This window comes from Eurosta solidaginis, chromosome 1 (assembly GCF_040869045.1).
Source record: "Eurosta solidaginis isolate ZX-2024a chromosome 1, ASM4086904v1, whole genome shotgun sequence".
In the NCBI taxonomy this organism is placed as follows: domain Eukaryota; kingdom Metazoa; phylum Arthropoda; class Insecta; order Diptera; family Tephritidae; genus Eurosta; species Eurosta solidaginis.
Genome location: NC_090319.1, coordinates 365,463,047 through 365,486,817, shown reverse-complemented (window position 1 = coordinate 365,486,817; position 23,771 = coordinate 365,463,047). Strand labels below are relative to the sequence as shown.

The window sequence follows — 23,771 nt, the reverse complement described above, 5'->3', positions numbered from 1 at the left end:
TTTTTTTTGCGGTATTAAATTGCCAATAAATGAGGTATAAATTATTTAATATATAATATTGTTGTTTGCTATAGTGTGTCTGCCACCTTAATAGGACCCAGCATTATTAACAGGTACAGGAACATTAACATTAACATTTCTATATTTTGTTGGCCTTATTTGATATGATCAAATATATTGGTTTGATGAGCTTGAGGCCGTACAGTAAATAAAACACGTTTATTTTCCTTTTTCAAAAATATTTAATTGGTCGATATTTCGACTTCAACCTGAAGTCATCATTAACACCATCGGAATCATCAGCATTAACAGAATTAGGGCTGTTCCCAACAGCACTCGCTTTGTTTTTTGAAGCTGGAGTCATGTTCTTACTGGGGTTAACAGTTGTATAGCTCGCAGGTATAATTGACGGCACGGGGCCGCTGTCAACTGCGAGTGCACTAGAGTGAGGGGAGCGAACAGAATTATCTTTGCTACCATTCTTTGCTCTACCTTTAATCGCATTTTCGTTTTTGTTATTGATTTTGTTTTTGTTTCTGTGTTTGCCCGCACTATGACGCAGATTAGTGAGCTGTGATGATAATGAGGAAAGCGCACCAGCAACACCTTCATCGTAAAGCTTACATAAATTAGTAAGCTCAGAGCGCACAAGTTCCATTTCACCTAATAACCGGTTTTTATCTGCATGTAGAGAGTGTATGCACGCAACTGCACCGGCCTGCTCTGCTCGCAGACTTTCCAGTTGAATACAATTTTTAAAACGAGTTCATTTTTATATATAAGATATAGGTAGATAATTGACACGTTCTTCTGCCCGATAATACTATAGGTAAGATTTATTACAACAGCTCTAATCCTGGTCCAATTCTCTTAAAGCAATGCTTCTGAAAGCTATACCGAATTTCAATCAAATCGCACCATAAATATGATTTTATTTGGAAAGGTCCATTTCCCGGAATAAAACATTTTTCAAAGAGAAGTTACCGAATTTAAAGAAAATCGCATCATAAATAAAATTTTTTGTAATAGATATGCCCATGGCCCACTACCAGGAAAAAAAGTTTCTCAAATAAAAATTCGCATCAAGCATTATTTTTTTGCAGAATAAGTCAGTCGGTGTTCCACTTCCCATAAAGAAAATAAATAAAACTGGCCAAATGGTGAGTTGTTGTCGGTGTTGTTGTAGCGATAAAGACACTCCCCGAATGCATTGGGGAGTGTTATCGATGTTGATGGTCCTTTGCCGGATGCAGATCCGGTACGTTCCGGTACCATGCCCGACCATCTCGGGAACGGTCAAATGGTGAGTCTATATCATTATCGAACTCCCTTAAACACACACACACAATTTTACCGGTCCAGTCGAAAAAATATATACATAAGTATATGAGGATGATACTTGGTCCACGAAAGATGTACGACAATATCGACACCACATCTCGTATGCCAGATTGAGACCAGCCTGCCTCAGAATCGTTTTAAAAGTGCCTAATTTGAACTCAAAATGCATTAAGTTCATCTGTGCTGAGTTTTTTAAAACAAATTTTGTCATGAGGCGTTCTCAAACAAATCGTTATGTAAACGTTTTACAGAAGTTTATTTGTCTAGTGAGGTCATACTCCACATAGACGTCCGTGTGTAATGAATTTATTCAATTAAGTAAGTGCTTATAGCAAACTGTTACGAAAATTACATTATAAATTTGATTATGTAAGCAACTATGAAAAGAATATACTTCAAAACCATATGAGAAAAAGTTAATAAAAGTACTTCACAATAAATTATACAAAATTCAACGTGTATGGAATAACAAGATAAGGGAATTCCTTTCAAAAATAACAAATACTTCAATTTACCCGAAAGCAATAAAGGATCGAAAACTAGCAACAAGAATAATTTACTAATACAAAACGTACAAAAAAATCGTATAACAGACACAATGAAACAAGTATACTTTTACTTACTATCATTAGCAAAATAACTTGACACACCCACATCTACACTTAACGAACAAATAAGTATAATAGGATAATAATAAACACTAAGAAGAAAGTGGTGCCAACACCCACTCACCAGTTCTGCATGTTCACTAGAAGCTTAGACTATTAAATTCAAGAAAACAAGTGTTTTTATCTAGTTTGTTCACATTATTAAACAACGGATATCAATAGCAATACTAAAATTATCCTACAAATAGACATAAATATAAATAGACGACGACATCGACGACAGGACAATACTTACAATATATAGAAGAAAGTAAGTACATAACGAAAAATAACGATGTCACCGTTGACGTTTTAACGCTCTAACGCTCCCATTCAAACAATGTTGATGACGAAAAGTAAATAAATAGATGTAAATGTTCAATAAAGTTAACAACATTATCGTCGTTCAGAATTATTTTTCGCTGCGTGAAAGTGACATTAAAAATACACGACCGTAAGAATAATGTTGATGACGTTAGTATTGACAAATCGGTTAGACCTAGCAGTGCGGTAGACCCCCACATGCAATACGAATACAATTTGAACGTTTGGTTTACAATGCGTGTAAATTATGGGTAGCGTTAAGTCCAATCTAACGAGTTATCGGATTGATAAACACAACGGACAGTCACAGGCATGTTTCCAAAAGGGCTCATTTAGAAATCATATATATGAACAGTGGACAGTAAAAAAGGGATTTATATAAAGTTTGAATAAAAACGAAACATGAGTAAGAGTGTAGTAAAAGAAAAACCGAGCAGTAAAAACGCGACCTATCGTTTTTTTTCCATAAGAAGACATAGAAAAAGACGTTTAAAAATGAATATGTACATCATGATGTAATAACAAAGGTGATGCCAACAAAATAACCTGACTTTTTCGGTAGCTCTATTATCCTGTATTTACTTGTATTACAAAAGTATTAAATTTTGATTGCTTAATTTTTCGTACAAATTTCCCCAAAAAACTAGTTTTCTGCAAAAAATTGTTTCTATTTTCTTTTGGGGAAAACAAAGTTACGTTAATCTTTTTGGCTAAACAATTCAGGTAGCGGCTTATATAGATATTAAATTTCTAAACCGTAGTAGAACTCAAAGGCAGTTCTGTATGATAGACAACCCTCTAAAATATGCATGCCGAACTTGTCAGAATAAGGGAAAACGTCAACGGGATGAGAACACCTGAATATTCATTTCAACATGGAACACATCATGTTATTCAGTAGAGGGTGAGATGCACATGTACATATGGGGTATTCCATCCCATTTCGACCAATTTTGAACCCGACCCCTTAAGAATTGGCTGAAAGTTTTTGTTCTTTTTCTAGCTTACGAAAGACGTTTTTCAGAATTTTTTCAAATTTTTTCATCCAACTCAAAAAAAAAATATGAATTTTTAAAAAAACACCGATTTTGTTTTCAAAATGCTATAACTTTTTCAAAAATTGACCGTTTGGGATCTTTTTTTTTAAATTTATTTTTAAATGTACTTTTCGGAAAAAATACAAAAAAATTTTTGGTTTTTTTTTTAATTTTTCAGTTTTTCGAGATTTTTTGAATTTGTTTTGTATGGCTACAAAGTTACATTATTTACATAAATAGTAAAAAAAAAACAAGGTGAAGAATTCATATTTTTGAAATGAAAAAATTCAAATATACATGTATAAAAATATACTTATACATACATTCGTAGTTGTCAGTTGGCATTATTTGCTTTTTTTTTTTGTCGCTTTTTGGTCAATAAGGGCTCATTTACACACGTATATCTGTGCACTCAGCACAAATCGGTAATGCTATTCTGCGGAGTTCTTAAAACAATAAAAATTTTATAATACTAATGGAAAACAAAAGCTTACTTTTTCATTTGGAGAACGAAATAGTCTAATGTGCAATATAGATAGAAGCAAGACGGCTTGTTGAAATATAGATATATTTGGGGCCCCTTTTTACAAAAATATAACGACAGCCTTGAGATTTTGTCTCCTTCTCTCGTTGTATATCTGTACTGTAATGTTTGACAGGCTGCACAGTTCAGTAGTAGTGATATAGAAGTATTACATATATGCAAGTATTTCAAACTTGATTACTCAAATATTTGTTTATCAAAATCATAAATTACTCAATCAATAAATAACGTTTCTATAAATCGTTATCAAAATTTGTTTATACAGAAATTAGTTTTGTTGATAGAAGTCAGCAGCTTTGGTTTATTGCCCTTTTTATAAGCTTTTATTTACTTTCACTTGGCTGTTGTCTGTAATCAAATCTTGCAAGTTAGATTTGATACACTTCTCGGTGTCCGATTGAGCTGAAATTTTGCACACGTGTATAACTCCGATGACAATGCAATATTACTTTGCGAGAATTCGATAAATTAATCGATAACAGAGTTATCGATAAAGATTTGCGTTAACTTTAACGTAGAAGTTAGGCTGTTATCGCTCAATGTTGCATACTTTTCTGCGCACTTGATTTTGTTTTACAGATTTAGCCCACAGAGCAGAGATCTGCAATAAGTAGTTGTAAACTGAACGCGACATAGGCAAAGTCACAATGAAATATGATTTTAAGTTAGTTAGCACTGTTTGACACAATTTTATATGTGCTCTCTGTCAAAAATGATTCAACTAACTTAGTCACATTTTATTTCGATTATGAATATGCCCCAATATATTCGCATCATGATATATTATTATCACAAAATCACTTAAAAACAAATATGGCGGCGACAAGCTTTTATCGGAGGGTGTCGTTAAAGATGCCATGACATATACTGCTAATTTCTACAAAGACATAATTAACGAATCCTTAAACAGCGGTATTGTACCTAGTTACTGGAAAATTTCAACAATAATACCTGTGGAAAAAGTAAAAAATACAATGAAACCTGAGGAACTACGTCCAATTAACACGTTACCTACAGATGAAAAAATTATGGAGACAGTGGTGAAGGATCAACTTGTGGCATACTTAGAGAAGCACAATGTGATTATCCCAGAACAATCGGGATTCAGGAAGAGCCATTCTTGTGAAACAGCGTTGAATATGGTAATTGCAGATTGGAAAGAAGACATGGCGGACAAAAAATTTACGGTGTCTGTCTTCTTGGATTTAAAACGGGCTTTTGAAACTGTCGATAGATCTGAGCTATTGGACGTTATGTTTAAAATTGGTATAAGAGGAAAGGCTTTGGAATGGTTCCGGAGTTATTTGGGTGACAGAAAACAGAGAACGATAATTGGAAAGGAGGTTTCATCAGTGGTGGATGTTAACATTGGTTTACCACAAGGCTCGGTCTTGGCGCCAATATTGTTTACATTGTATATCAATGATATCAAAAGATGTTTAAAATATTGTAAAATACGCCTATTTGCGGATGATGCATTGCTTATCATAAGTGAAAAATATGCAGAATGTGCCATGCTGAAAGTACAAGAAGACCTGGACTCGCTATACAAATGGTTATGCCTTAGAAAACTGAAATTAAATGTCGAAAAAACTAAGTTCATGATATTTTGTAAAAACACCAAACTCATAAGTAACAATAGTTTAAATAATATTACGCTGAAGGTAAAAAACATGGAAATCCAAAGAGTAGACAAAATTAAGTATTTAGGAGTTTTGATTGATGATAATCTAAATTTTGGAGAGCATGTAACTTATCTGGAAAGGAAAATTGCACAGAAAATAGGCTTCATGTATAGAACATGTAAACATATCAGTCAAAGTCATAAAATATTGGTATATCGTTCAATTATTGAACCACACTTTATTTATTGTCCTACTATTCTGCTATTAAGTAATGATATATATATTAAGAAACTTCAAATACAGCAAAACAAGGCAATGCGATTTATTTTAAAATGTCCTTCAAGAACGCCAAAAATTGTAATGCTCAATAGATTAAACTGGCTTAGTATTAAACAGTCAGTTAGTTATTTCACATTGAAATTTATACACCAACTTAGGTTAGGAATGTTACCGAATTACCTGAGTACTAAAATACATTATAATCATGAAATCCACAATTATGGAACAAGAAATTGCAATAATATAAGACTGCCTAGAATAAGAACTGAGTTCGCCAAAAGGTCTCTTGAATATTTAGGGTATAAAATGTATAATGAGTTACCTTCTGATTTGAAAGACTGTGAAAATATTAGTAAGTTCAAAGAAAAATTGTTTTTATATTGTACGTCACTAAATGTGACATGAGTATTTATGTTTAATTTCTTATTTTAACCTAAACTAGGTCTTAAAGACCGTAATAATAAATAAATAAATAAATAAATAAATAAAAAATCATGTACTCGTACTCAGTCAGGGTTATTTAAACGTAGCGATTCGTATCAGTAATTTGGTTGAGAGTCTTTTTCATCCTGACACAGCGTTAGCGTTGAACGCGAAAGATCTGACAACCGAAGATGCTGATATCCGAAGTGAAGCCACTTTTGGCAAACACAAAAAAAAAAATCTGTATATCCATATGTATGTATGTATGTATTTAACGTTTTGTTGTTGCAAGAATACGTGAACATGTGTATGCACATACATATATACAAATGCATTTGAAGGAGTTGAACAAAGCATGGGGCGCATTCCAAAAGCACAACTGCTGGCGAAGTTTATTAGTGATAACTTCTTGGAACACACAGTTGCAACTTTACGACAAATTGGTGAGCATAAAAATTTTCCGCTCTATTCACTCAACGTTTTTATCGATTGGTTGTTGACAGTTGGCTTTAACGTATCAAAAGCACAATTTCTTTCACTCAGCTGATGACTGATTATTACCAAGTTCAATTAATGGATGGAACAAAAAACAATGATCAGATTGATGTTAATAATATAATACACTCACACATTAACAAAACAGGAGGTCTTCCAAAAGAACTAAAAATATTTGTTGGTGCTAAAGTTATGTTGATATCTAACTTTGACGTTGCTAAGGGACTTGTAAAAGGAGCAATAGGTCACATAACTAAAATTATATGGCCATATTACAGACGTGCTCAACTATACCATAACGATATACCATCGGTTCGCGTAGACTTTGGTAACGATGGCGTTCACATAATACAGCCTATATCAGTTCAATTTCCTTCTAAATTTAATCACGGCACAGCTGAAAGAAGAATGCTCCCAATTTTCTTGTCGTGGGCTTCACTGTGCACAAAATACAGCGAACTACTGTAGAGTATGTTGTTATTTATCTAGGCTGCAAATTATTTGCTGCTGGTCAAGCTTATGTGGCTTTAAGCCGAGTTAGGTCTTTAGCAGGTCTTTGAATCGAAGAACTTGACTATTCAAAGTTGACTTCGAAGAAACCATGTAATGTTGGTGCATTAAAAGAAATGGATAGGATGAGAAACGTTACAAATAACTAAGTAAAGATTACATAACTAATTTAAACAATATTTTACCCTACTAAAAATTAAAAAAAATTGATATTTGAATTAAATTTAAGAAAAAAGCTTTTCTAAGAACAAGCTTTTATTACTTGTTAATAAAACGAACTAAAAAGTAAACAATAAAATTAAAGAAAAAAAATTTTTTTTTTAAATAAGCTTTTATTATTGGTTAATAAAATTTACTAAAAAGTAAAAAAATAAATTGACTGTAAAGAAATATAACACTTTATAAGTTCATTGTAACCTTTAACGATAATTCGGCTTCTTCATCTACGACAAAAAAAAATCCATATTGTACATAATTATATATTTTTAACATTAAAACTTTACACCTAAATTATTAAATCTTACAGTTTATATCACAGTCCTAATTGTTCTAATAAAAGCGTGTTAAATTTTGTTGGTATAATTAAGAACATTAAGGACCTCCTTTTCTTGCTATCATAATGTAACACGCTTTTATTAGAACAATTAGGACTGTGATATAAACTGTAAGATTTAATAATTTAGGTGTAAAGTTTTAATGTTAAAAATATATAATTATGTACAATATGGAATGTTTTTGTCGCAGACGAAGGAGCCTAATTATCGTTAAAGGTTACACTGAACTTATAAAGTGTTATATTTCTTTACAGTCAATTTATTTTTTACTTTTTAGTTAATTTTATTAACCAATAATAAAAGCTTATTTTTAAAGTTTTTTTCTTTAATTTTATTTGTGGTTGCTACTTTTTGCGTTTATTGCTTCATGTTTGTCGCTACGTGTTTGTTTGTTGTAAGTTTGTGGTTTTTTTTTTTGTGTTTTGTAAGTCAATTTGAGTATTTCGTAAAGATGGTATTGTTCCGTTGCTGTTTTATCTGGGGGTTCTCATGTGTTCAAGCTCGTTCAGGCGTCGGCTTTTTGCTGGCACGAAAAATACCTGGACTATGTTATTTATGTTTGTTTACTGGGGAACAGTTATTTTCGAAAAATTGATTTTTAAATTAAGATTTCGGTTCGATGGTGGCTTCCTGTTTGTTATTTTAACTATAAAATATCAATTAAATCCCTCACATAAAAAGAAGAAAAACGGGAACAATGACAAAAAGATTCGACGAATAATAAATGGAGTTGCATTTACCAACCAACGCCTCTAACACCCCCTCACTATGGTCCACTCCCGTCAGTGATGACAATTTGTGATCGGTCGCGCCTATTTGATGGGCGAAGCACTGCTACAACAATAACAACAACAACATATATATCCATATTTATTTCCACTAGTTCGTGGCGTTACAATTTGGTAGGCCAACAGACCTTTTTCAAGTAATAACGTTTATGCTAAGCTGCACAAAGTGGTATAAAAATAAACGAAAATACCATACATGAATTTACCCCTTAAGTGGCATTGTGCCGATGGAAGTGGAGTAGCGTAAGGATAAGCGAACGAGCATGGCAAAATTTTAAAAGCATTTGTGTAGATTGACAGATAGAAAATGTTAAATGTCAAGTGGATTTTCATCTTCAACACTGGCATGGCTTGGATATGCCATGGCGCACCGCATGCTGCGTTTATGTTCACACTTCACTTAAACGCTGTTACTGTTGTTGCTTTTTGCCAAGCAACAAGTTGTGTCACTGTAATTTTCTTTATCAGCAGAAATCGATGATGGCAGCCAGCGTGTGGATGTTGAAAAGAATTTTCTGTTTTTCTATTTTTTTTTTTTTATTTCTATATTTATAAGGATGGCAGTAGCGACAGCGATTGCTAAGTATCATGTCACTATTGATAAGTTAACAAAGTGGATGTAACAAACAAAAAAACATAAAAAATGTTAGAAAGAATCGGGTTGGACTTTGTAGGAATTTAAGGTTATCTTTATTCAAAGTGAGAGCGAAAAATAAAAAAGGTTATTTTATTGTTCCAATTGGACCCGGATCAAATTTAAATTGAAATGTACTTTAGAAAACGTAGCTTTGAAACTTGAGAGTGCTAAAATTGTGGGATGTGAAAAATAATATTACGGAATATGCTATAAGAACTAAAACGAAAATTGGGTTTAAAATTTACTGACTTTGAGCACGTTGGGAAGCTAAGTTTAATTTAAACTTGGTTCAAACCAAATAAAATTTAGTACTAAAATAAATCTAAGTATTGGGAACTCTAAGCAAATATCGTTGAATCATAGCTTCACACTTGGAGAAATTAAAAACATATCTTCAAGAGTGGTGCGACAAAACGTTCTCAATATTGAGGGTAAATCAATGATCTCTAAATTGTCAAGGCACTTTATAGCGCGTTAGTAAAGCCCCAGCAAACACAGTTTCTAACTTTAGATAAATATTTTGATTTTACATTATAAATCTAATGTAGTTCTCTAACGCATCTCTAATCGGAAGAAATGTTAGAAAACTAAGTTAGAATTCGATTAGATATAGCTTTGAGAAACACAAGAAATGATATTTTGATTATTTTTTCGACATGATCACCATACTTAGTGTTATATGAAAGAAATAAAAAAAACGTGAAAAATTTGTGTTGGTTAGCCCTTTCTCTAAACCGAAAACAAAGTCACTTTTTTGTCGAGAACTCTGTAATCTCGACAGTTTCGCAAATCGTCTTCTAACATTATACCTTAGAGAAATATATTAGAATTAGACTCCTTTTCTTATCGTTCTCTAAACTAAATGTTTGTTGGAACCTATTTGGGAAAATGGTTCAGTCTGTTAAAAACTATTCAAGAACAGTTCTTGCTCATTGCTTGTAGGAGTTTGTAGTTGTCTGAAACTTATATACCGACTAATGTTATAGGTCATCTAGACATTTTTAACCACTTTATGTGATTGCATACAGATCGAACTACGAAATATTTCAAACCCTTCGTTTGTCATTATTTCAATAAACACTGTAAGAATTTAGTGGCTTGTTAGAGTCTCGGCTTGAAACAATATATTGTTACCAACTTAAATATGTCCATCTAATAACGGAAAAACGGAATATATGACGTGGCTGAGCTTCGAAAGAGTCCTGGGGACCTTAATTGAGTCGGGGGGTTGGCGTCAGGGTGCAGAAATTACGTACCATACCACTCAAGTGTATACCGATGGCTCCAAGTTAACGGAAGGCGTCGGGTCTGATGTTTACTGTGTCGATCCAGAAATAAGTAGATCCTACAGAAGAAATTCTGATATTGATAATCAGGCGGCGATTAAGGAAATAATCTCACACTGTGCTTCAGCAAGACAAGAAGTGTTTAGGAATACAATGCTATACTGGGTTACCGGTAATAAAGGCATAGAAGTTAACGAAAAGACCGATGAGTTGGCAAAGGAGCTGCAACAATCGTTGAATTGACGATAGACGTCCCAATCAAAAGGAGACGGGAGCTGCATATGATCCATCAAGCAGGAAAGGCGTGGACAAAAGCGAGGGGCTGCAAAATTTCTAAGATCATGTGCAAAGCCTACAATATAAGGCTCACAAGGTGGCTCATATCTCTGAATAGAGAAAACTTAAGGATGATGAGGCCGTACTAACTGGACACTGCCTTTTGGCGTCACATGCTTACAAGTTAGTCCCCGTCACGAACAGCAGGTTTAAGAAGTGTGATCTGCAGGAAGAAGCGGTTGAGCACGTTCTGTGTTCGTTTCCTGCGACCGCCAGGTCAAGGCTGCAGCTATTAGGGGATGCAAAGTTGTCATATCTCGAGGCAGCAATTAAGCTAGGTGCTAGAAAACGTCTCGTATTTGCGAAGAGGGCGTAGTTATTCTTTAACATAAGTCCTGGTACCTGATTTTGGTTCTTCCTTTTAGTCGTCTGGTAACACTATGTACACATACAGTTTATGTGGAGTCTTTATTGACCGACCAGTTCAACCTAAACTGACCTTGAATATGTAGATAAATTTAGTCGAAGCAAAAAGCCGAGGGGCGACCGCGCTTAGAAAAACTTGAACCCAGGACATTTGGTGTGGTAGACCGAGCGCGCTAACATCATACGACAGCGTCCGCCTTTGAAGCTAAAAATTCTTAGAACAGTCCGTAGCTCAAATGACGTAAATCTAATTTTCAACCAACGAAATACTTTATTTATTATTAATAAGTTCATTAAATGTTTTCAATTCGAACGGTACTTGATCTCCCAAATGTTCGTATATCCCAAAAGTATTTAAACAAAACAACCTACTTCCAAATATTCGCACAGTATTAATAATATAGGTATAAGTTGACTAATGGCTAGCGTCTATTTGTTGTTCCACCTGTGATACCAATCTTATATATTATTTCTAATTGCTGTTTTTATGTACAGGTTCCTTTTTCGCTCTTATTTGGAATCCAAATCTATAACTGAAGTTTTGGTTGTATAGATGTCGTACTATTGGCGAGCTTTGGGCATTATTAGTCGTAGTGCATTTGTTTAGCTATATTTTATTAAAATAGTTTGTTAAAAATAAACGATTGTGAGTACACAAATAAATATATTTGTATTATGGCACTATCGTAAATATTTGATTAGAGCTAACACTGTATTACCGGCAGTTGCCAACATTCGCCAGATGGCAGCGCAAGCAGCTGGCTGCAACAGCTGATTTCTGTTGATATTTGATATGAGACTTTTATATTTGTTGCGCGAGATGCGCACGGGGATATTTTGAGATTTTGTACATAACAGTAATAGTTGAACTATTTTTAAATAAATGCCCAATGTGCTTCTTTCAGCTATGTTTGTTCTATTGCGGCTGTATTTTGTATTGTAACAATCCTAATTGAATCTTTAGTGTCTCAACCTATCTATAAGAACCAGAAATATTCAGTTTTTCTTCTCAGAATGCTTCAACAAAAATGAAATATTGCGTACAATTGTCCCACCCATGATAAAGGAACATCCTTTATATAGTACTGGTCTAGTACTATATATCTAGTACTTCATAACAACTAAAAAATCGATATGTTCAAAAACGGCCTCATTAAAGAACTAGATTACTTTTGCAAATTGCTCTGAAATGAAATCAACCTACGCGTACGGAGTATTTACTTAAAGGATGACACAAAATTTGAATGCGTTAGGGCTTCTTATTGGATTTTCGATGAAGGAATTTTGGTTCGGACAAAATGCAATGTGGCAACCGTGTCAATTGCGATGAATTAACGGGGTCAGCTAAATGTTCGCTTTTAAATAGAATATAGAATATTGTGACGAATATTAGCAACACTAAGGGATACTATCATCTCTAAGCCGATACTAAGAAGTCACTGGTATGTACATAAACAAATCAAGCATTATGTCTACACATATTCACATACAAGCAGCGGAAATATACGCACAAACATATGCATCGGAGATACTCACAAAAGTAAGCAATCATCGGTGGAAGTATTACTCACATATACACGCGCATATTGCTATGCGAGAAGCTATAAACGTACATCTGTAGTTTATAGCTGGTAACTAAGTAGTAAATTCTAGAAGAAGAAACGCCTAGAAGTATGCGAACGGGACAGAGAGTATAAAAGGAGCGAAATATGAGTAAGCAGCAATCAGTTTGATTTAAGCACGCTATCAGTTGCGAAGTGAAGTTTAATTGCGAAGTACTTTCAAAGTAGACTAATAAAGACCATTTTGTAATACAGAATATTGGAGTGTTTTATTCAACAGTTTAGCGATACGAACGTTTGCAGAAGGTTGGAAATAAGCGGAATTTCCCTAAATTCGTACAATATTTTTGGCATATGGTAACTGATGTTTTGATAAGCTGACATAACTGTCTAGCTGTCTAAAAAAGATAGCGAAACAATAATGGAAGCAATCGATAACTGACAATAAATCAACATATTATAAATAAAGCTACAATGGCATATAAGAGTATTAAAATTATATTATACATGATAAATAGACGATAGAAAAAAACCAGCAACACCCAAGCTAAAATACATAACAACGCTAACGTCACTAAAAGACCATTATTATCAGATGGAGGTGGAAAATATTGATGGTACATATACATTTACCCAGAGCTGTTGGCTTTGTGGATTGATTTAAACATACATATGGACATATCTAAACACTTACATAATGGTAATAGTTAAGAGGATAATGTGTGTTGAAAATTGTTCTGCCACTCTCTACATGCTTTAACAAATCCAATAATGTAACGAGGAGCAATCTATGAAAGGGTTGCTTTCTCACTTTCGATATTTAAGTATACCGTTAGGATAAAATAATTGTTCACAACTTTGTGGGTTTTCGAAAACGGTGTCCTCCGCTGTTACGTAAAAAAATACTTGGCACAATTTGCCTTCGAGCAGATTTAGGCTGAGCTTCTCTTCCAATTTGCGTCATGCTCCTTTTAACTTTCCCTACAAATTTGAAAAATTGTATTTTGTTTTTGGAATAGTAAGTAGAAAATTTTTCAGACAACCTGCCATAGCTGCGCAGATAGATCCATTTCGAAGGGTGCTAAGCCTTCATCATCAGTACGCTTTAGGCATGCTGCGCTAACCATTTAGCTATACACAAACAAACAAAAACAATTGTTCCCTACAAATTTGATGGACAAAGAAGCTTTTCATGGCAGAAATACACTTCCGAGGGACAAGACGAATCCATACTAGGTAGTGGCAAAGTGAATTCAACCAATTCATCGTGCAGAAGAATGTCAAGTCAAAAGCAAATTTTAATTGATTTCTATTAACTGACATATTAAAGTACAGTGCGCTATATGGAAAATAATCAAGAAGAAGCAAACAGCTTTTGGGATAAAAACACTGAATTCGCCTTGCCGAGGGGGCGACCCCGATGCTAATTGAAAAAACGTTTTTCTAAATTGTTGATATGACTTTGCCCGGGATTTTAACTCAGGACACTCGGTGTGGAAGGCGAAGCACGCTACCGCCACACCACTGTAGCCGCCGCTGTTATGAAAATCCGTAGTTAAGTAGCGACTAATACGAGCAAAATAGCAGCTAAGTCTTATTTCGATCAGTGAAGTGTAAGTTAGTTTTTAGGAGGGTGCTTCGCTAACTTCACGTCAACTTAGCGAAACACTAAAAAAAAGCACTTAGAAAAGTGCGGCAAATTTTTTTCCCTCGCAACTAATTAGCGCATTCTCTGCGACGAAATAGAGACCTATGATTTTTTTAACCCGTCGAAGGAACTTTGCTAACTTTATGTTCATTGATCTAAAGAGCAATACTTTATTTATATTATGCTCTTCACTTATTTTAGCATGATATCAGGTTACGGAAAATACGGGTATGCCTGAATTTGCTGGTTGGGTATGTGGTTTTGCTTTATTTTTTTTAGTTACGTTCCTTTTGGTGTTTGTATTTATACAGTTAATGTGAAAATATCTACATAATTAAATGTCAGTAGGCGTAATTATTGCGACTGCCTTTGACGCGATAACGGTAAAATGGGCATCTGTAAAAACTGTGACAGCAGTGACAGCATTATAACCATTAACATAACATTAATTGCAATAAGAACAAGTAAGAGAGTCTAAGTTCGGGTGAAACCGAATATTACATACCCAGTTGTACACTTGAAATAATGTTGTTGTTTGTTTTGTGTGCTTAATAGTGTTACAAGGCTGCGCAATAATATACATATATACATATGTAGTGACTACCCAAATCAAACCCTGCCGCAATATGTGGCAACATCATAGAACAGCTGAGTTTTAGCAACTACAGCCAACATCTGGTTATACTTTGTTTTTCAACGCATATATAATTTGGGACTTTCCCTTTTAAGATAAGACATTGTTCTTCTTAGTTTTAGTTTTATTTTTAGTTGAGTTTTATTTGAGTTAATAAATATAGAATTATAAACATAATATTCTATAAGTGGTGACCCCGACGACAACAGAATAGTACAACCAAATATTTTACGGTCGTTGCCGAAATCGATTCAGCTGTACTGGCACACGCCAGCGACATTATTTCCTCGCCACCCATTGCAAACCAAGTGACGATGTAACAGCAGCCATGTCAGAGTTGGTGGATAAGCTAGATCGAGAAGCGGGAGGTAACGTACATATAAACAGCAACGGATCGGAGCGCCTCGGCAACAAACACGACCGACCAGCTCACGCAGTGAAGACACACGGGATACAAACCGCGATATCTGTTGGTATCATCATATTCGGTAAGAACGCAACACGGTGTCGGCCACCATGCGCTTTCACACCAAAGCTTTCGGAAAACTAGTCAGCCCTCCGTACAAAGCGGCTATGTCGCAGGAGGATATGAACACCAGCCGCCTTTACATTTGAGACAGAACGTCTTCAATGAAATTTCTCATCGACACGGGCGCCGAAGTTTCGGTTGTACCCAAACGTCACGGTGAGAGTATGCAACCAAACGCAACGAAACTGGTTGCTGCGAACAATACTACAATTAATACATTCGGCAAACAACAGATAACATTAGATCTCGGCCTACGACGGCCATTTAAGTAGTGTTTTATAATCGCCGACGTTGCGCATCCTATAATAGGTGCGAATTTCCTAAGACACCACGACGTGTTGGCGGATTTAAAAAACAAAGCAAACTTATACTTTGAAAGCAAAGAATCGATAACACATACGCATACGCAAACGCAATCGCAAACACAAACCAAGGAATTATTTCCAAACAACCAACATAATTTTTTACGAGAACTACGACGGCATTTCGAGACCGTTCGACCAATACAAACGTCACAGCATGGTAAACCTGCGGTATTTGTTCCCAAGGATCTGCGCTTTTGTAGCCAGGGTTTTCTACGCAACGATAACCGTTGAAAGCACGTTAAAACGGGCCATATCTGGTTGTTAACAGATACCCCAAGACATACACGATAATGATTGGTTCGAGGCCGGTAACCGTATCCATCGACAGACTTAAACCAGCTTATTTCCCTAGAGATGAATTAGCAGCAATAACACAAGCCACAAGTATTGATGCCAGAACATCGGCGGGTTTTCTGGAAAGGGGGTGGTGTAGGGACTACCCAAATCGAGCCCCGCCGCAATATGTGGCAACATCATAGAACAGCTGAGTTTAAGCAACTACAGCCAACGTTTGGTTATACTTTGAATTTCAACGCATATATAATTTGGGACTTTCCCTTTTAAGATAAGACATTGTTCTTCTTAGTTTTAGTTTAAGTTTGAATTTTATTTGAATTAATAAATATAATTATAAACATAATATTCTATACATATATATTCTATTCTATATATTCTGAACTAATTTTTCTTCGATTTATGGCTCCCGAAACAGAAAATTGCTTAGTCATAAAAAGGGCGGTGCCACGCCCATTTTTTAAATTTGAAGTTTTTCCTATTTATTGTTATAAAACCACTTGGGAAATGACATACCATTGATATAAAGCTCTTTTTTGCAAGGATATAGCTTATTTTATTCGTCCACGACCCTTTTAGGAATATTTTATATAAAAGTGGGCGTGGTCCTTACCCGATTTCGTTCATTTTTTTCAAAGCATTCCTTATAGTAGAAACAGTTGATAGACGGGAATTGTTGAATGTTTTGTTCAAAACTGGTGTCAGAGGAAAGACTTTGGAATGGTTCCGAAGTTATCTCAGTGACAGAAAGCAAAGGACGGTAATTGGAAATGCAGTCTCATCGGTTGTGGATGTAGATATCGGATTGCCACAAGGTTCAGTACTTGCACCGATACTATTTACATTGTACATAAATGATATAAAAAAATGTTTAATATATTGCAATATACGTCTATTTGCGGATGATGCACTGCTCATCATCAGTGAGAAATATGCCGACTGTGCAATGCAGAAAGCACAAGAAGATCTTTACTCTCTATACAACTGGTTGTGCCTTAAAAAATTGAAGTTAAATATAGATAAGACTAAGTTCATGGTATTTTGCAAAAACCAGAACATTATACGTAAAAACGATTTAAACAATATAACCCTGAAGATAAAAAACAATTTAATTCAAAGAGTAAATGAAATGAAGTACTTAGGAGTTTTAATTGATGAAAACCTGAATTTTGGAGAACATATAAATTATCTTGAAAGAAAAATTGCGCAGAAAATAGGATTCATGTACAGAACATGCAAACATATTAGTCAACGTCATAAAATAAAGGTGTATCGTTCAATTATTGAGCCGCACTTTATATACTGTCCTACAATTCTGCTGATAGCGAGTGATATGCAAATTAAAAGACTACAAATACAACAAAACAAGGCAATGCGATTTATATTAAAATGTCCCCCAAGAACATCAAAAACTATAACGCTGAATCGGTTAAACTGGCTTAGTATAGAACAGTCAATAAGTTAAAAAATGAAATTTATACATCATGTAAGATTTGGAATGCTACCGAGTTACCTGAGCAATAAACTATTATATAATCACAAGATCCATAGTTATTGAACTAGATACTGCAATAGTATAAGACTGCCTAGAGTAAGAACACACACAGAAACAAAGAAGACTTTAGAATACACTAGGTACAAAATGTACAATGAACTACCTACTGAGATAAAAGATTGTGAAATATTATGAAATATTAATAAGTTTAAAGTAAAATTATTTTTATATTGTAAAACACTTAATATTTAATGAAACAAATGTTTATTTAACATCAACTAGGTCTTAAAGACCGTAATAAATAAATATAATAATAATAATAAGTGGGCGGTGCCACGCACATTTTAAACAATTTTTTTAAGTTTTTATCAAGATTCTCAATATCAGTCCACACGTCAAATTTCAACATTCTAGGTGTATTATTTACTAAATAATCAGGTTTTTTTGTGTTTTCCAAAATTTTATATAAAAAGTGGGCGTGGTTATCACCCGATTTCGCTCATTTTCAATACCAATATATTCTGGGTTCAGATAAGCTCGTGTACCAAATTTGGTGAAGATATCTAAATATTTACTCAAGTTATCGTGTTAACGGACAGACGGACGGACGGACATCAAATTTTTTTTGATACTGATGATTTTGATATATGGAAGTCTATATCTATCTCAATTCCTTTGTACCTGTACAACCAACGTTATCCAATCAAAGTTATAATACCCTGTGTACAAGTATAGCTGGGTTAAAAATAACAAGAATTGGCAGCTAGAGATGAGGAAGGTTCACAAAAAAGTACCTGATAAGTGCATGTAATAATAATTGGGTGTGAACCAGAACTGCACAAGAGCTTTGATTTTTTCAATAACGGATCGCTTCCGGGAATTTCTGACTAGAACCTCCAATATAGGGCAGTGTTTAAAAATCAAATGCGATTGTAATATATTTTTGCAACGAACACTAATGCGAAATGCGACAATTAGTGAATGATGCAATTTTCTACGAGGGTGCTTTGTTAAATTCACGAAGCAACCAAAAAAAGGCACTTGAAGAAGAGTGACACAATTTTTCTTTTCGCACCAAATTAGCGCCTAATACGCAACAAAATACCAGCTATGTCGCATTTCAATTAGAGAATTGAAAGTAAATTTTTAGGAAGGTGTTTCGCTAACTAAACAAGAATTTACTGAAGCACTCAAAAAAAGATCTTAGGAACCGCAGCAAATTTTTTCTCTTCGCAACTTATTAGCGCATAAGTTCCGGCAAAATACCGATCTATTACATTTTTGATCTGCTTCGTTAACCTCACGCTCCAACCCTATTGAGACTACAAGCTTCCTAGTACTACGGTTAGAGGATATCGACACCGGCATAAACTTCTATTTTTCTTTTTTAAATATAGAAGTTTGAGGTGTAAATTGGATCTTAGTATCTCTTTTAAACAAGCCAATTTAGAAAAGTTTTTCTGTAATTGGGAAGTGATTTTGAAGTCACTCTTAGAAAATCATAATTTTCGGTGTAAATTACATAGCAAAGTTTAATATTTCTTAGATTCATTACAAACAAATATTCACTTTTAAAATATAAAATTTCAAAATTCCTTAGATGACTTGCTAAAAATATATTACAAAAAATTTGAATCAAAGTCTAGTGAAAGGGGACACGGGAAACGGGTGGGACTACCCCTCACTTTGGATAACCCAATATGTACAGGTAATCAAATCTCTACGGATATGTGTGTGCGAATGCAAAGTAAACTTGAAGTTAAATAAATATTAAAGTAGCCATAAAACAACATCGTAAAAAATGTTTTTATTGTCTCACCTTCATGTGGAATAGGTCTTGCTCCAGCGTTATATCTTGTTCTAAATTCCACTAAATTATGTTCACTTTTGATTAGAAAACCAAAGAAAGTAGACTAGTTTTTACAAGTTTTTTCTTGTTCAAGATTAAATGATGCAGTTTCCGTGTGATGTAATTTAATTTAATTAAATGGATTTATTTTTCAAATGCCTACAGACAAACACGTAAACGCAATTTGTCATTGTAATATTTTATTCACAAAGAATTCAAACATTTGTTATAATGCACAAATGCAACATACATATTTGTAGCACTGGAAATAAAAATTGAAAGATTCTATAATAAGTAACACTGACATAATTGCAGACGGGTAAATCCTGCGAAACGGAAGCCAATTCTAAGGAGCGTACCCATTCTTTTAATAAAAATTGTTTTTAAAGCCCACTTGCCGAAATGCGAGTGTTATGTTGTTGTTGTATTAATGATAAGGACACTCCTCGAAGGTTTTGGGAGTGTTATCGATGTTGATGGCCTTTGCCGGATATAGATCCGGTATGTTCCGGTAACAATTAGCATTAAGGTACTAACCTGACCATCTCGGGAACGATTTAATATTACCGCAACGTTCTACGCTATATCGCCCCCACACCCAAGTTCCATGAGAAACTTGTGGTCCCCAGAGCCTCGTTTTGTTCCTATGTGTACGATACACGCATATTTGTAAAGGAATTCGCGTCGCGTAGTTGAGGTTGACAATTGGGTTGCGGAAGCTACATATGAATTGCGCTTATCAAGCCCATGAACACCCTATGCCGGCTGGTGCCTTGCCGCGCTTGTAAAGACCACGAATTCATAATGTGTTCAGGCGTGTCTTCCTGCAGCCGGCACTTCCTACATCAGCAGTTGCTGCCTCGTCAGTATCTCTCAAAGAAATTTATAGGCATGAGATTCGAGAACGCAGTGTCCCGTTAGTACGCCCATTTTTAGCCTTAAGTCCATTTTTATAGGGATATACTTGTTTGATCATATCAAATCCTCTAATTTCTCCAAAATAGGTTGTGACATCTGCTATATATTCATCGAGTGCTGAACTTTCCTTTGCCATGTTATTGACCTTTCGGTACCTTCTAGCCACTTTCCTTTGCCATTTTATTGACCTTTCGGTTCCTTCTCGCCCCTTATGACCGCAAAACATCATAGATGTACCCGTTGGCCTGAGCGATTTCTTTGGAATTCTTGTTTGCACTTCATGGCACTTCTTCAAGCCTATAGGGTCCACATTAGGGCGGGTCAAATTGTATGGGGAAAAAAACATACATTTGCACATCCAGTTTCTGAATCTGTGGCTCATATTGAGTAATATTGTCCATGGGACCATAGGTCTGAAATGAATTTGGAGCCTCCCTAATTTTGTTAGAAAATTTTATATACCAATCCGAATCCGAATTTGACATTTATTTTCATGTATTTTATTCATGAGATCCGTTATTCGTATTGAGATACACAATTTTCTAACAAAATTATGGAGGCTCGAAATTCATTTCAAACCTATAGTCCCATGGACAATATTACTCAGTATGACCCATAGATTCAGAAACTGGATTTGCCTTTTCAACAATAAATTTGACCGACCCTAATCCACATATGTATTTCAGGATCGGCAATGTATACAGCAGAACCTACCAATTCTGGTAATTCGGAAAGATAAGTATATATTTACATATGTAAATCGTATTTTTTCCACCCTTGCGCCAACCCTTCTATATTGTTGTTGTATCAGTGCTTCGCCGCATCCAGTAGATGCAATCACTTGCAAATTGTCCTCATCATCGGCTACCGGTAGTCCAAGGAAATTTGCAGTTTCATAGGTGTTGGATAGAGATATGCGACGGATTTCTGAAGGTTTAATGTGGCCACATAAATCGTTCCCGAGATGGTCGGGCTAGTACCTTAATGGTGCTGTGGTACCGGAGCGTACCGGATCTTTATCCGGCAAAGGACCATCACATCGATAACACTCCCCAAAGCCTTCGGGGAGCAACCTTATCGCTACAACAACAACAACGGATTTCTTCAAAGTTGTAAATAAGGTTGCCGAAGATTTGGTCGGTAACAGTACCAAATTTGGCGAGATGAAAAAACTAGTAAGACTAGGGGATAGTCGGCCAGGATCCAGTTATTATCGTACAGTTATAAGCGTATGATACAATGGATACTAGTGCTGTTGGGAAAGAGAGCTTTAATTCCACTCTATGGCGCAGCTTGTTTAAATCTTTCAGGTTTTGATTATACATTCCCGAAGTGGACCGATGCCTGCGAATCATACACATAATTTGCGGTTCATCATTCTGTGACTAGGAAAAATGTTAGATACTTTCAAGTCTTGAGGTAACTTGCTGTGATTGACTGTTTCAAACATTTGATAAGTCTAGCAATACGAGTACTGTTCCATGTTGAGGTTCTTGCTTCAGTCAAAGAGGATAGATATAATAAAAAACGGCAGTTTGTCCTTTTTGCGAAAACATTAGAAAGTCCCAAATGCGGGGTAATTTTAAATTGCTTTCTACACATTTTCATGAGGTATTTTTGTTTGCCTTAAGGGATTGTATTAATTAAACCATTCATCCTCTTTCCAACAATCATAATAGGTGTTAATATAAACTTCTTAAAAATATGTAGAAGGGAATTTTTAATACCCGCCAAGTTGGTATATTACGAATAAATATCGAACTGACGCCTCTATCTCTGTCCTCTTTGGTTCAGTTCGCAATTTATATGATGGCGTTTAGCGCGGAAGGGAGACGTGGTGATGATTGACACATCGTAGATTTTCGGAGAAATAAGGAAACAAGACGGCTTCAAGTGTCTTGGCTAATAGGACTGATATCGTATGCTACGTTAGCTGATTTCTCGGGCTTTAGTAACGGTACCACCCTCACCATTTTCCATTTTTCATGGATGACAAAAGTGGACAATTCAATTATCATCCTTGAGTGGATACGGAATACAAAAAAATAACAAAGGGATAATATTTCGGACAATACATTCATCCACATTATTGCATCTTCCTCTAGTTCCCAACCGTAAAGTGAAGACTAAGTTAATACATACCTACTATGTACAGACAAACACTGCATTGAGGAATTCGACACCGCCCATACTATTGAGAAATTTGCGCATGCCGTCAAACATAGCTTACTGCCCAATTAAATAACCCACCTGCTAAGCTAAAATCCAATTTTATACTTATTTTGCTAGTCTGCATAGTAGATACATACGCACGTGCGTACGTACATATTTACATAATTTTAACTAAGTGAATTCTAAAGATCGCTTGAACCTTTTAAACCTGTTTTGCCTATGCATGTAGATACATTCCTATGGAATAGTTACATACATATGTATTACAGATAACAGAAAAATGTACACGCAGCTCCCTGCACCTACCTATGTACATACATACGTTATGGAATCACGCATTCCACAGACGATACGCGCACAGTATTTTTTCTTAATTTTTCGTTTTTGTTTTTTTTTTAGCAATAAATTACATTCAATGTTAGACACACTATCAGCTACATACATTCACTTTAATCAATGAGTTGGGTTTATGATTCACAAAAAATGTATTTGTTAGTTGCACACATACAGAGCGCTTGATTTATTTATTTTTTATTTTGTTTTGCAAACCGATTTCAGTGTTGGCCTCAATAAAATTCATTTATGCCGCACACAATTTTCGCCACTGTCTTTTTCAGCATGTCGCCAACGTCGCGTATTCATATATGTAAATATGTACATTTATATGTATGAACGAAAGTATGCCAACGCTGTTGTTGCAATTTTATTTGATCTTAGCAAATACAGCGTAAAATAAAGTGAACTTTTTACTGTTTGTTCTATTTCAAATCTAATTCATCGGTGTTTTTCACTTGATATTTTTACATTTAAAGTTTTCATTCAATTTTAAATAAAAATCTTTCTTTTTTTGGGTGCTTTTCATTCCATTTTAATACAGCACGCATACATACTCACGCACATTCAATGCAAGCGCACACTTGCATATATATATATATACATATATAGATAACTTTATACATCAATAGGCGTACATTTTCTTCTATTATGCAGCAGCTTCGTATTTGTATTAAACATTTAAATACAATTTCGCCGAATTGCTTTTGTCACAATTGTACAAGTAGAAGTTTTCACAACAAATTTCCACGAGACGCGAAAATCGACACTATCACTTCT

General features: G+C 34.8%; 1 long non-coding RNA gene across 3 annotated transcripts in view; it reads right to left on the bottom strand.

The window, feature by feature from the left end:
* Positions 1-23,771, bottom strand: part of LOC137238179 (uncharacterized) — a 166,683-nt gene extending 142,912 nt beyond the window's left edge. For all 3 annotated transcript variants that reach the window (XR_010949125.1, XR_010949123.1, XR_010949124.1), the window contains exon 1: positions 22,965-23,771. This is a non-coding gene — a long non-coding RNA (uncharacterized lncRNA). The remainder of the gene's footprint in view (positions 1-22,964) is intronic.